This window comes from Piliocolobus tephrosceles, chromosome Y, assembly GCF_002776525.5.
Source record: "Piliocolobus tephrosceles isolate RC106 chromosome Y, ASM277652v3, whole genome shotgun sequence".
NCBI lineage: Eukaryota > Metazoa > Chordata > Mammalia > Primates > Cercopithecidae > Piliocolobus > Piliocolobus tephrosceles.
The window spans coordinates 25,392,452-25,407,188 of NC_045456.1; the positions used below are offsets into that span (position 1 = coordinate 25,392,452).

General features: G+C 38.1%; 1 long non-coding RNA gene across 2 annotated transcripts in view; it reads left to right on the forward strand.

Annotated features, from left to right (window-relative positions):
- Nucleotides 1–14,737, forward strand: part of LOC113222274 — a 58,112-nt gene that overhangs the window by 1,578 nt on the left and 41,797 nt on the right. The window lies entirely within an intron of this gene.

Here is a 14,737-nt window from a genome sequence, read left to right on the forward strand (position 1 = left end):
AAAAAAAAAAAAAAAAAAAAAAAAAAAAAAAAAAAAGTAGATAAGAGACAAAAGATTGCATGCTTTTGAGTCCTTGATCAGCCTTCTACTGAATACAGAATTCAGTCAGGCTAGTGACTCTGTATTTTTACATACATAAATAATAAGGCAGAGAAAGCAATCAGATATGCAATTGTCTCTTGTGCGCATCAGAAGGATAACTTTGAGTTGTGTCTGTCCTTTGCCCCCAAGGAATTTCCTTGTGGGCACGTTGTGAGGAGCGTATGTAGCTTCTTATCTTTGCATCTATCTTATTTAGGAATAAAATGGGAGACAAGTTTAGTGACATAGCTCCCAGATTGACTTTTCCCTTACTTAGTGATTTTGGGGTCCCAAGATTAATTTTTCTTTCTTATATTATATGGCGTAAGTATATTGAGGAATTGTGTATATTTTTCTATGTAAAGAATCTATAAAAAGTCTCATATATGTTAAACGCCTCTGTCGATTACTGTTTTCAAAAGACAAATTGCATAATATTCCATATAACAAATATTTTACTGCTTATCCCTCCAGTTATTAGGTATTAGGAAAATGTTAATCATTAATGGACATTAGGAGAAATGTTCCTTTATAAGTGAAGAAATTGAATCTTTTTTTAAGTAATAAATTTGCCTCCTCCAAAAATAGATATTATGTATTTAAACTTTGATGTTTAAATGAAAGGACAATATAGAACTTCCTGACAGTAAACTATAACACCAGTGAGAGTTTTGGGAATCCCAACTGATTTTGTCCAGTAACACATATTTTCATTGTTATTTTGAAACTAACAACTAATTCTGATTCTATAGGTTAGAGTCTATCATGTTCTCTCCTCATTCCATTTCAGTTGAATCACTACACAGCTGAGAATATTTTCAATAGCTGTACTGTTGAAAATATTATATATTAATTGTCATAAGTATATTATTAAGTATATTTATTATCATAGTGGTGGTCATCGCTCCAAGAACTTTTTGATAATATGCATACATTTGTAGAAGCACATTCAAATAATGTAGAATATGGCGTCTTCCAGGAATAAGGCCTACCTGTCTCACTTGAGGCAGGTAATTATTATAAAGTGATAAAGCACATACAGGTAGGACAGAAATTGAAGTAAAGAAAGAATTTGAATTCTGGCTCTGTACAGGCTGTATCCTTGGAAAAGTTAGCTAATCTCTAACCCAACATTATATTTCTAATGTAAATAGCTACCTCCATCCTCATACCTTCATATACATTTGGCCAATTATAAATCAGACAGGGTATAACCTTAAGGCCTTACATTCTTTGTAATTTTATGGATCTTACCTAGTTTGTAAAATGTAACTACAAAATATAACAAAATGTATATACTGATAAAAGACTTATTATTTATATCCTTTCTAGTTTGTACTTTGTCACATGTATGTGAAATGGGTGTAAAGCATCCAGATTTAGGTTATTCCCTCAAGACGCTAATGACTTTATATTATTTTTTCAAAAAAAACATAGTATAACAACACATGGAAGGTAGAGTGGTATAGCAAAAGAAGAAATACCAAAAATAAGCATTAATTTTTGGAAAATTAGAGGATATAACTATTTAACCTGATGTATGGGAATGCATGTAGCTTATTTTTAAGTTTATTTATTTATTATACTTTAAGTTCTGGGATACATGCGCAGAACGTGCAGGTTTGTTACCTAGGTGTACATGTGCCATAGTAGTTTGCTGCACCAATCACCCTGTCATCTAGTTTTTAAGCCCCTCATAAATTTGGTATTTGTTCTAGTGTTCTCCTTTCCCTTGAGCACCACCCCTGATAGGCCCGGGTGTGTGATGTTCCCCTCCCTGTGTCTGTGTGTTCTCATTGTTCAGTTCCCAATTATGAATAAGAATATGAGGTGTTTGGTTTTCTGTTCCTGTGTTAGTTTGCTGAGAATCATGGCTTCTAGCTACGTTTATGTCCCTGCAAAGGACCTGAACTCATTCTTTTTTCATGGCTACATAATATTCCATGTTGTATATATGCCAGATTTTCTTTATCCAGTCTATCATGGATGGGCATTTGGGTTGGTTCCAAGTCTTTGCTATTGTAAATGGTGCTGCAGTACACATACATGTATATGTGTCTTTATAGTAGAATAATTTATAATCCTTTGGGTATATACCCAGTAATGGGATTGCTGGGTCAGATGGTACTTTTAGGTCTAGATCCCTGAGGAATTGCTACACTGTCTTCCACAATGGTTGAAATAATTTACACTTCCACCAACAGCATAAAAGCATTCTTGTTTCTCCACTTACTTGCAAGCATCTGTTGTTTCCTGACTTTTTAATGATCACCATTATAACTAGCATGAGATGGCATCTCATTGTGGTTTTGATTTCCATTTCTCTAATGAACACTGAAGTTGAGATTTTTTTCATATGTTTATTGCCCACAAAAATGTCTTCTTTCGAGAAGTGTCTGTTCATATCTTTCACCCATTTTTTTTTTTATGGGGCTGTTTGTTTTTTTCTTATCAATTTGTTGAAGTTCCTCAAGATTCTGGATATTAGCCCTTTGTCAGATGGATAGATTACAATATTTTTCTCCCATTCTGTAGGTTGCCTGTCCAGTCTGATGATAGTTTCTTTTATAGTACAGAAACTTTTTAGTTTAATTAGATCCCATTTGTCAATTTTGCCTTTTATTGCCATTGCTTTTAGTCATGAAGTTTTTGCCCATGCCCATGTCCTGAATGGTATTGCCTAGGTTTTCTTCTAGGGTTTTTATGATTTTTAGGCCTTATGTTTAAGTATTTAATCCATTTTGAGTTATTTTTTGTATAAGGCATAAGGAAGGGGTCCAGCTTCAGTTTTCTGCATATGGCTAGCCAGTTTTCCCAGCACCATTAATAAATAGAAAATCCTTTCCCTGTTGTTTCTTTCTGTCAGGTTTGTCAAAGATCAGATGGTTGCAGATGTGTGGTGTTATTTCTGAGGCCTCTGATCTGTTCCATTGGTCTGTATATCTGTTTTGGTATCAGTACCATGCTGTTTTTGTACTGTAGCCTTGTAGTATAGTTTGAAGTCAGACAGCATGATGCTACCAGCTTTGTTCTTTTTGCTTAGGATTGTCTTGGGTATGTGGTCTCTTTTTTGGTTCCATATGAAATTTGAAGTAGTTTTTTCTATTTCTGTGAAGAAAGTCAGTGGTAGCTTCATGGGAATAGCATTGAATCCATCAATTACTTTGAGCATTATGGTTATTTTCATGATACTGGTTCTTCCTATCCATTAGAATGGAATGTTTTCCCATTTGTTTGTGTTCTTTCTTATTTCCTTGAGCAGTGGTTTGTAGTTCTGCTTGAAGAGGCCCTTAACGTCTCTGGAAGTTGTATTGCTGGGTATTTTATTTTCTTTGTAGCAGCTGTGAAAGAGAGTTCACACATGATTTGGCTCTCTGTTTGTCTATTATTGGTATACAGGAATGCTTGTGATTTTTGCACATTAATTTGGTATCCTGAGACTTTGCCAAAGTCGCTTATGAGCTTAAGCAGTTTTTGGACTGAGACATTGGAGTTTTTTAAATATACAATATGTCATCTGCAAACAAAGACAATTTGACCTTCTGTCCTCCTATTTGAATACCTTTATTTCTTTATTTTGCCTGATTTCCCTGGCCAGAACTTCCAATACTATGTTGAATAGGAGTGGTGAAAGAGGACAATCTTGTCTTTGAGGGAATGCTTCCAGCGCTATCCTATTCCGTATGATATTGGCTATGGCTTTGTCATAAACAGCGCTTATTATTTTGAAATATATTCCCTCAATACCTACTTTTTTTTAGTGTTTTTAGCATGAAGGAGTGTTGAATTTGATGAAAAGCCTTTTCGGCATCTATTGAGATTATCATGTGGTTTTTGTCACTGGTTCTATTTATATGATGGATTACTTTTGTTGATTTGCGTATGTTGAGTCAGTCATACATCCTAGGAATGAAGCTAACTTGATCGTGGTGGAAAAGCTTTTTGATGGATTCAGTTTGCCAGTATTTTATTGAGGATTTTCACATCGATGTTCATCAGGGATGTTTACCTGAAATTTTCTTTCTTTCTTGTGCCTGTGCCAGGTTTTGGTATCAGGATGATGCTTGCCTCACAAAATGAGTTAGAGAGTCCTTCTGTTTTTGTTGTTTGGAATCATTTTAGAAGGAATGGTACCAACTCCTCTTGGGAGTACTGGTAGAATTGGGCTGTGAATCCATCTGGTCCTGTGCTTTTTTTGGTTAGTAGGCTATTAATTACTGCCTCAATTTTAGAACTTGTGATTGGTCTGTTCAGGGATTCGACTTCTTCCTAGTTTAATGTTGGGAGGGTTTATTTGTTCAGGAATTTATCCAATTCTTCTAGATTTTCTAGTTCATTTATGCTAGAGGTGTATACAGTATTCTCTGATGGTAATCTGCATTTCTGTTGGATCAGTGGTATTATCCCCTTTATCATTTTTCATTGTGCCTCTTTGATTCTTCTCTCATTTCTTCTTTATTAGTCTGGCTAACAGTCTGTCTATTTTGTTTATCTTTTCAAAACATCACTTATGGGTTCATTGAATTTTTTTTTTTTGAATGGTTTTACACGTGTCTATCTCCTTCATTTCTGCTCTGATCTTAGTTATTTCTTGTCTTTTGCTTGCTTTTGAATTTGTTTGCTCTTGTTTCTCTAGTTCTTTTAAGTTGTGATGTTAGTTAGGGTGTCAATTTTAGATCTTTCCCACTTTCTGATATGGGCAGTTAGTGCTACGATTTCTCTCTTAATATTGCTTTAGCTGTGTCCCAGAGATTCTGGTACATTGCATCTTTGTTCTCATAGGTTTTAAAGAACTTATTTATTTCTACCTTAATTTCATTATTTACCCAGTAGTCATTCAGGAGCAGGTTGTTCAGTTTCCATGTCATTGTGCAGTTTTGAGTGAGTTTCTTAATCCTGAGTTCTAATTTGATTGCAGTGTGGTCTGAGAGACCGTTTGTTATTATTTTCATTCTTTTGCATTTGCTGAGGAGTGTTTTACTTCTATTTAAGTGGTCAATTTTAGAATAAGTGCTGTGTGGTGCTGAGAAGAATGTATATTCGTTGATTTGGGGTGAAGAGTTCTGTAGATGTCTATGGGGTCCACTTGGACCAGAGCTGAGTTCAAGTCCTGAATATCCTTATTAATTTTCTGTCTCATCGATCTGTCCAATATTGACAGTGGGGTGTTCAAGACTCCACTGCTATTGCGTGGGGGTCGAGAGGAAGGAGTTCCCTGGCTTCTTGCACTTCCAGGGTCAGGTGACTCCCCACCCTGCTTGTGCTCTCCCTCCATTGGTTGCACCCACTGTCTAATCAGTCCCAGTGAGATGAACAGGGTACCTCAGTGGGAAATGCAGAAATCACCTGTTTCTCCATTGCTCTTGCTGTGAGATGTAGACAGGAGTTGTTCCTATTCGGCCATCTTGCTAGTCGTCTCCCATATAGCTTATTTTTAATGTTAGGTTGTATTTTATACAAATCTCAATCTTAAAAAGTCAAAGGTCACCTAGCAAAATCATGATTTATCTAGACTTTCTCATAGATCCATGTTATTATTTACCCAAATAGTTTCAAGACAGTTTATTTTTACACCTAATTTTTAGTAGCTCTTCTCATATACTGGAGTCATAAAGATTATCTAATTGGGGCTGGGCATAGTGGTACTCACCTGTAATCTCACACTTTAGGAAGCAGAGATGGGAGGACTGCTTGATCCCAGGAGTTCAAGACAAGTCTGGGCAATGTATAGGAATCTTATTTCTATAAATAGTTTAAAAATTAGCCAGTCATGGTGGTCCTTACCTGTAGTCCCAGCTAGCGGGAAGGCTGAGGCAGGACAACCCCTTCGGCCCAGGAGGTTGAGGCTGTAGTAAATGGTGATGGCATTGTCTCTTTAAAAAAAAAAAAAGATGGCCAGGCACAGTGGCCAAGGCAAGCAGATCACTTGGGATTACTTGAGCCTAGCAGACTGAAACCAGCCTAGGCAACATAGCAAGACCCTGCCTCTACAAAAAATAAAAAATTAACCAAGCTTGGTGGCACACACCTGTAGTCCCAGCTACCTGAGAGGCTGACATGGGGAGATTCACATTCACTTCAGATCAAAAGGTAGAGGCTGCATTTAGCTGTGATTATGTGAATCTGGGCAACAGAGCAAGACCCTATCTCTGAAGAACAAACAAAAGCAACCATAAGCTTGGAAACGTACACAAGACCATGTAGAACATAGAATGGTGCACCAAAAAAATCAAAGTTTAAAATGACTCTTACGGGCTCTGAACTTTCATTTTACTACCTTCCAGCCAGTTTCAGGCAAATAATAAAAACAACAGTAGTGTGCTAGTTGTTGCTGCTCTTTTATTTGTTTTTTTAATTTAAAAAATTATTTATTTATATTTTGAGATCATGGCTAACTGCAGTCTCAAACTCCCCGGCTCAAGTGTTCCTCTTACCTTAGCCTCCAAGGTAACTGGGACTGCAAGTACACACCACTAAACTTGGATAATTTTATTTTTTTGTAGAGAGGAGGTCTCCCTGTGTTTCTGAGGCTGGTCTCCAACTCCTGGACTCAAGTGATTCTCCTGCTTCAGCCTCGCAATGTGTTGGGATTACAGGCATGAGCCACTGAGACCTCGCCTTGCTACTGTTGTAAACAGAGGTTTCTTTCATTGATCTCAGGGCTGGTACTGCTCAATAAATACCAGCTAATTGGCTGACAGATATTTACAAGGTAGCTCTTATTTCTTTTTCATTTGTTTTAATCTTTTTTTTTTTTTTTTTTTGAGACAGAGTTTTACTCTTGTCACCAGGGTGGACTACCATGGTATGATCTTGTCTCACTTCAAGCTCTACCTCCTGGCTGTGAGCGATTCTACTGCCTCAGCCTCCCAGGGAACTCGGACTACAGGTGCATACCACCATGTCAGGCTAACTTTTATATTTTTAGTAGGGTTTCAACATGTTGTCCAGGTTGGTCTCTAACTCCCGATCTTAGGTGATCCATCGGCCTCAGCTTCCCAACGTGCAGGGATTACAGACATAAACCACTGCACCCAGCCATTTGTTTAACTCCTAATATGGATTTAAAAGAGTTGAGAACAACATGCTGGTCTATTAATGCTATTGTCAGCTTCAGAACAATAAGTAAAAAAGCCAATGTATTTGGATTACTAAAAGTATTCCTTACATGAGCCTTTAGTATTATTATCTCAAAAATCTTTAATCTTGCAATCCTATCTTTGCCAAAAATTGAGAGCATAGAACAATTTTAATTTGTTCCATTACCTTGCAATCCAATTAATAATAAAAATCATTCACAAACCTGAGTTGAGGTAACCACTCTATTTGCTACTTGTATAGTAAAGCTTGTTTGTTCTATGTAAATATCCAATAATAGGCAGTTCAATAATCTATAAATTAAATGCACTAAATGAGGCCGCTCCTTTTTAAAAAAATCATGAATAGCATTATTATCAGATGACTCTACAATTCCTATCTTATGTATAAGTTGAGAACAAATGTCCAAATATTTACATTCTCTCTCTATAATAAAATGCTTTCCCTTATATAGATCCAGATCTCTCCACAGAAGAGGATCAAAGTAAACTTACCTGATTGGCAATTATTGAGAATACTCTTTTAATATTAATATTGGTCCTCAAGCCTATTTCCAATCCTAAATCTTCTAATGAATGGTAGAAAAAATTATACAATTGAAAAAGACCAAGAGATATTATTGACTCTGGAAAACTTCAATAATCTTAGAAATTAAAACTTAGAAATGAAGTCTTACAATTGGCTAACAGTATTCTTTGGTGTTCTGAGCTCCACCAAACTTCAGAGATCCTGGAAGTGAGGAGAGGGTATAGTGTCAACGAAGTTCAGTATAGAGCAGTTCTAAATCTGTTTTGTATAAAGGACATAGGAAGCAGTCCACAAAACAACTAATTTAAAACAGCATTATCTTGTTAGAGAACAATTTGAAAATCATGGTCGTGTACATATGAACAAACAGACCCACGTAGGGTCATTTGGTGAACTAATGGAAAACTTTGAACCTGAACCAGAACATCTCAATATAATCAATTTCAAATAAATGATTACAAATTAACCTTTAGACTTTTCTGCATATGAAATATATAATAATGTTTGTAGTATTTTTTACAGACATTGAGTCCAACACACCCATACGTCTTAAGCATAGCAAGGTACCATGTTGAGAGCCCACCCCTGACCAGACTGCACCCTGCCTGGGGGCCAAAAATCCCAACATCACCTCATCCCTGGATCCTCATTGACATCCACTATCCACAGACACAGCCCTGATTCCAAGGCTGAAGCGCAAGTCATTGGCAGTGACCTGGCCCCTGATTCATGCCCTTTATATTTTTTCCCACACTAACAAAGAGTGTTAAAAGAATTTTACCACTTTCTGTAATAAGAAATGCTTAAATAACCTGAGAAATATTCTGCCTCAAAACAATAGAAAGAGGGGAGGGAGTTTTAAAATGGCTGATCAGGGGAAACTGCTACTCACCTCCATGACAAAAACCAAAATAGTAAATAATCATTTCAAATAGATCACCTAAGAGAGAACACTGAAATTCAACACAGAAGTGTTGGGCAATATGCAAAGAAGGAGAGGGAAATGAGGCAGCCTGCTTGGCTGGGATTGACTGGGATCCTGGAGAGGCACCTCAATTCAGGGAAAGGGTAAATTAAAGACTGCCAGTGTTCCATATTCTCACTATGGACTTTTACAATTCTAGCTATGGGAGAAGCCATCAATCCCCATAGTCCTTAAGACTAACATAGGCTCCTGGAAACCACACCATGGCCTTGGTTCAGAGAGGGAGCTTACACTAGGTCCCACACACCCATGAGTCATAAGCACAGCAAGACTGCACCCTGCTTCTGGGCCCAAAAGCTCAAGCATCTCCACATCCCTGGAGCTTCCTGGACATCTGCCACTCACAGACATAACCTCAGTTGGCTGCTGCCTCCAGAGCTGAAGAACAAGCCGTTGGTAATGACCTTGCCCCTGACTCATGCCCTCTGCTCTTCCCAGTTACTAGCAATGGCACCACTGCTCCCACTGCCCCTGAAATGAAGTTGCCACACATTTACAAGTGCCCTGAGGACAAATTCCTCCTCAGTCTGCCAGTACTGTGGATGTTACTGATGGAGCCAAACACAAACAATGTGTATAATCTCCAATTGCCAGCATATGGCTGCTGCCATTGGAAGAAATTCTACACTTCCCAGGAGCAGGACTGCAGCGTGTCCACTGGTAACTGGAGCATCCCACCAAAGACATGGGGATAACCTTGATGCTGCCCTACAACACCCAGCACCTGCATGAACCACTGAGGGACCTGAACAGGCCCATCTGACCTCAATTCTGCCCTTGAAATACCCAACCATGTTGTCCCAGGTAATGGGGACTTCCTAATCCAGTCAACCACCACTGGCCCCTGGAAACTCCTCCCAGGATCCTGGGGCTCAAGCCCAGCCAAACTGCCACAACCACTACAGTGAGTAGCCATCTGTATGTGCTATATACAATCTTGGGGACAGGCTCACCCACCCTGTTACAACCATTGCCAACACAAGTATGGACTATTTGGGAGTCAGAGAGTTATGCTACTACTGTTTCTGCTGTTGCTTATACTATTGCAGGAATCAGAAGACCAGAGGGACCAAATGGGTGTTACAGGAGGATTTTTATTAAGGTGTACTCTGGTTCAGTGGATTTGCATCCAAAAAAACTGAGCTCAGAACAAAGGCCTTCATTTTTATAAGCTAGCTTATAGAAGCAGAATAAAGACAGTCAGTCAAACAGTGACAGGTCTCGTAATATCTAGCATAACTTGTGATATTGCAGCTGCATCAAAGGAGAAACAGGACCTTACAAAACCTGCCAAATATTTATGGACAGTGGGTAAAGGGCTAAAAGAGGAATTCTGTTTCTCTTTTCCTTATGTTGGGGAGTGCTGGGAGAGTCTCCAGAGCACGTTCCTTTTGAGTCCTGACTTCTTAGTGTTTTCAGGACCTTGCCGGGGCCTGGGCTGCGTCTGTTACTGTTTTTTGGAATGAGCCAGCCTAATACAAGAACTTGTTTTTCTCTTTTGGTTTTTATTTCTCTAATTTCCACCTCAATACCATATGTGCTTCCCAGTGGCCTAGAATCCACCCACCCACCTGGCCACTATCAGCACCTGAACAAGCTGAGCCCACTAACACTGCTGCCAGGATATGCCACTCTTGGGCTGAAGTACAGGCCTTTCTGGCATCCTCATTCACAGCAAAACTTCAAGACAGCCTCCACTAACAGCTCCACCCTGAGCAACAGAGAAAATCAAAGATAACACTGACATTGTTTACACCCAAAGGTCAGGTCACCTAAAAAGGGAAGCCAATTAGACTTAACAGCAGATCTCTCAGCAGAAACCCTACAAGCTAGAAGAGTGCGGCCAATATTCAACATTCTTAAAGAAAGGAATTTTCAACCCAGAATTTTATATCCATCCAAACTAAGCTGCATAAATGAAGGAAAAATAAAATCCTTTATAGACAAGCAAATACTAGCGGACTTTTGTCACCACGAAGCCTGCCTTGCAAGAGATGCTGAAGGTAGCACTAAATATGGAGAGGAAAAACCGGCACAGCCACCGCAAAAACACACCAAAATATAAAGACCAATGATACTATGAGAAAACTGAATCAACTAGTGCGCAAAATAACCAGCTAGTATCATAATGACAGGATCAGATTCATACATAACAATATAACCCTAAATGTAAATTGGGCTAAATGGCCCAATTAAAATACATAGACTGGCAAATTGGACAAAGAGTCAAGACCCATCCATGTGCTGTATTCAGGAGACCCATCTGATGTGCAAAGACACTCATAGCCTCAAAATAAAGGGATAGAGAAAAATTTACCAAGAAAATGGAAAGCAAGAAAAAGCAGAGATTGCAATCCTAGTCTCTGATTTTAAACTAACAAAGATCAAAAAAGACAAAGAATAGCATTACATTGTGGTAAAGGGATCTGTTCAACAAGAAGAACTAACTATACTAAATATATATGCACCTAATACAGGAGCACTCAGATTCATAAAATAAGTTCTTAAGAGACCTACAAAGAGATTTAGACTTGTATACAATGGTAATGGGAGAATTTAACACTCCACTGTCAATACCAGACAGATCCATAGGACAGAAAATTAGCAAGGGTATTTAAGAATTGAACTGAGCTCTGCATAAAGTGGACCTAATAGACATCTACAGAACTCTCCACCTCAAACCAACAGAATATTCATTCTTCTCAGCACCACATGAAACTTACTCTAGAATCAACCACGGAATTGGAAGTAAAACATTCCTGAGCAAATGCAAAAGAACTGAAATCATAACAGTATCTCACACTAGAGTGAATCAAATTAGAACTCAGGATTAAGAAACTCACTCAAAACTGCACAATTACATGGAAACTGAACAACCTTCTCCTGAATGACTATGGGGTAAATAATGAAATTAAGGCAGAAATAAATAAGTCTTTAAAACCAATGAGAACAAAGACACAATGTACCAGAATCTCTGGAACACAACTAAAGCAATGTTTAGAGGGAAATTTATAGCACTAAATGCCCACATAAGAAAGAGGGAAAGATTTAAAATTGACACCCTCATATCACATTTTAAAGAACTTGAGAAATAAGAGGAAACAAATTCAAAAGAAAGTAGAAGATAAGAAATAACTAAGATAAGAACAGAACTGAAGGAGATAGACACCCAAAAACACCCTTCAAAAAATCAGTGAATCCAGGAGCTGTTTTCTTAAAAAGATTAACCAAATAGATAGACTGCTAGATAGACTAATAAACAAGAAAAAAAAGAAGAATCATATAGACACAATAAAATAGGATAAGGGGATATCACCACTGTTCCCACAGAAATATGAACTACCATCAGAGAATACTATAAATACCTCTACGTGAATAAACTAGAAAACCTAGAAGAATTGGATAAATTCCTGGACAAATAAATTCTCCCAAGACTAAACCAGGAAGAAGTTGAATCCCTGAATAGACCAATAACAATGACAAAAATGAGATGATTATCTCAATAGATGCCGAAAAGGCTTTTCATCAAATTCAACACTCCTTCATGCTAAAAACACTAAAAAAAAGTAGGTATTGAGGGAATATATTTCAAAATAATAAGCGCTGTTTATGACAAAGCCATAGCCAATATCATACGGAATAGGATAGCGCTGGAAGCATTCCCTCAAAGACAAGATTGTCCTCTTTCACCACTCCTATTCAACATAGTATTGGAAGTTCTGGCCAGGGAAATCAGGCAAAATAAAGAAATAAAGGTATTCAAATAGGAGGACAGAAGGTCAAATTGTCTTTGTTTGCAGATGACATATTGTATATTTAAAAAACTCCAATGTCTCAGTCCAAAAACTGCTTAAGCTCATAAGCGACTTTGGCAAAGTCTCAGGATACCAAATTAATGTGCAAAAATCACAAGCATTCCTGTATACCAATAATAGACAAACAGAGAGCCAAATCATGTGTGAACTCTCTTTCACAGCTGCTACAAAGAAAATAAAATACCCAGCAATACAACTTCCAGAGACGTTAAGGGCCTCTTCAAGCAGAACTACAAACCACTGCTCAAGGAAATAAGAAAGAACACAAACAAATGGGAAAACATTCCATTCTAATGGATAGGAAGAACCAGTATCATGAAAATAACCATAATGCTCAAAGTAATTGATGGATTCAATGCTATTCCCATGAAGCTACCACTGACTTTCTTCACAGAAATAGAAAAAACTACTTCAAATTTCATATGGAACCAAAAAAGAGACCACATACCCAAGACAATCCTAAGCAAAAAGAACAAAGCTGGTAGCATCATGCTGTCTGACTTCAAACTATACTACAAGGCTACAGTACAAAAACAGCATGGTACTGATACCAAAACAGATATACAGACCAATGGAACAGATCAGAGGCCTCAGAAATAACACCACACATCTGCAACCATCTGATCTTTGACAAACCTGACAGAAAGAAACAACAGGGAAAGGATTTTCTATTTATTAATGGTGCTGGGAAAACTGGCTAGCCATATGCAGAAAACTGAAGCTGGACCCCTTCCTTATGCCTTATACAAAAAATAACTCAAAATGGATTAAATACTTAAACATAAGGCCTAAAAATCATAAAAACCCTAGAAGAAAACCTAGGCAATACCATTCAGGACATGGGCATGGGCAAAAACTTCATGACTAAAACAGCAAAAGAAATGGAAACCAAAACAAAAATTGACAAATGGGATCTAATTAAACTAAAGAGCTTCTGCACTGCAAAAGAAAATATCATTACAGTGAACAGGCAAGCTAGAGAATGGGAGAAAATTTTTGTAATCTATCCATCTGAGCAAAGTCTAAATCCAGAATCTACAAGGAACGTAAAGAAATTTAGAATGGAAAGACCAAGCAACCCCATCAAAAAGTGGACAAAGAATCTGAACAGACACTTCTCAAAAGAAGACATTTATGTCACCAAAAAAAATGAAAAAAGTTTATCATCACTGGTCATTAGAGAAATGCAAATCAAAACCACAGTGAAATAACATCTCACGCCAGTTCAAATGGCGATGGTTAAAAGTCAGGAAATAGGTCAGGTTCAGTGGCTCATGCTTGTAATCCCAGCACTTTGGGAGGATGAGATTGGTGAATCGTGAGGTCAAGAGATCAAGAGCATCCTGGCCAATATGATGAAACCCCATCTCTACTAACAATACAAAAATTAGCTTGGCGTGGTGGCATGTGCCTATAGTCCCAGCTACTTCGGAGGCTGAGGCAGGAGAATCGCTTGAACCCAGGAGGTGGAGGTTGTGGTGAGCCATGATTGTGCCATTGCACTCTGGCCTGGCAACAGAGTGAGACTCTTTAAAATAAAATAAAATAAGGAAACAACAGATGCTGGAGAGGATGTGGAGATATAGGAAAGCTTTTACACTGTTGATGGGAGGGTAAATTTGTTCAATCATTGTGGAACACAGTGTGGCAATTCTTCAGGGATCTAGAACTCGAAATACCATGTGACCCAGCAATTCCATTATTGGGTGTATACCCAAAGGATTATAAATCATTCTACTCTGAAGACACGTATGGTGGCAGTGTTCACAACAACAAAGACTTGGAACCAACCCAAATGCCCATCAGTGATAGACTGGATAAAAAAAATATGGCAGATATACACCATGGAATACTATGCAGCCACAAAAAAGATGAGTTTGTGTCCTTAGTGGGGTCGTGGATGAGGCTGGAAACCATCACACTGAGCAAACTAACACAAGACCAGAAAACCAAATACTCCATGTTCTCCCTCTGAAGTGGGAGGTGAACTATGAGAACACATGGACACAGGGAGGAGAACATCAAACACAGGCCTGTGAGTGGGTGGGACACAAGGGGAGGGATAGCATTAGGAAAAATACCTAAATGCATGTGCATGTAGGGTTTGAAACCTAGATGATGGGTTGATGGGTGCAGCAAACCACCATGATATATGCATACCTATGTAACCAGCCTGCATCGTCTGCACGTGTCCCAGAACTTAAAGTAGAATAATAGTAATAATAATAAT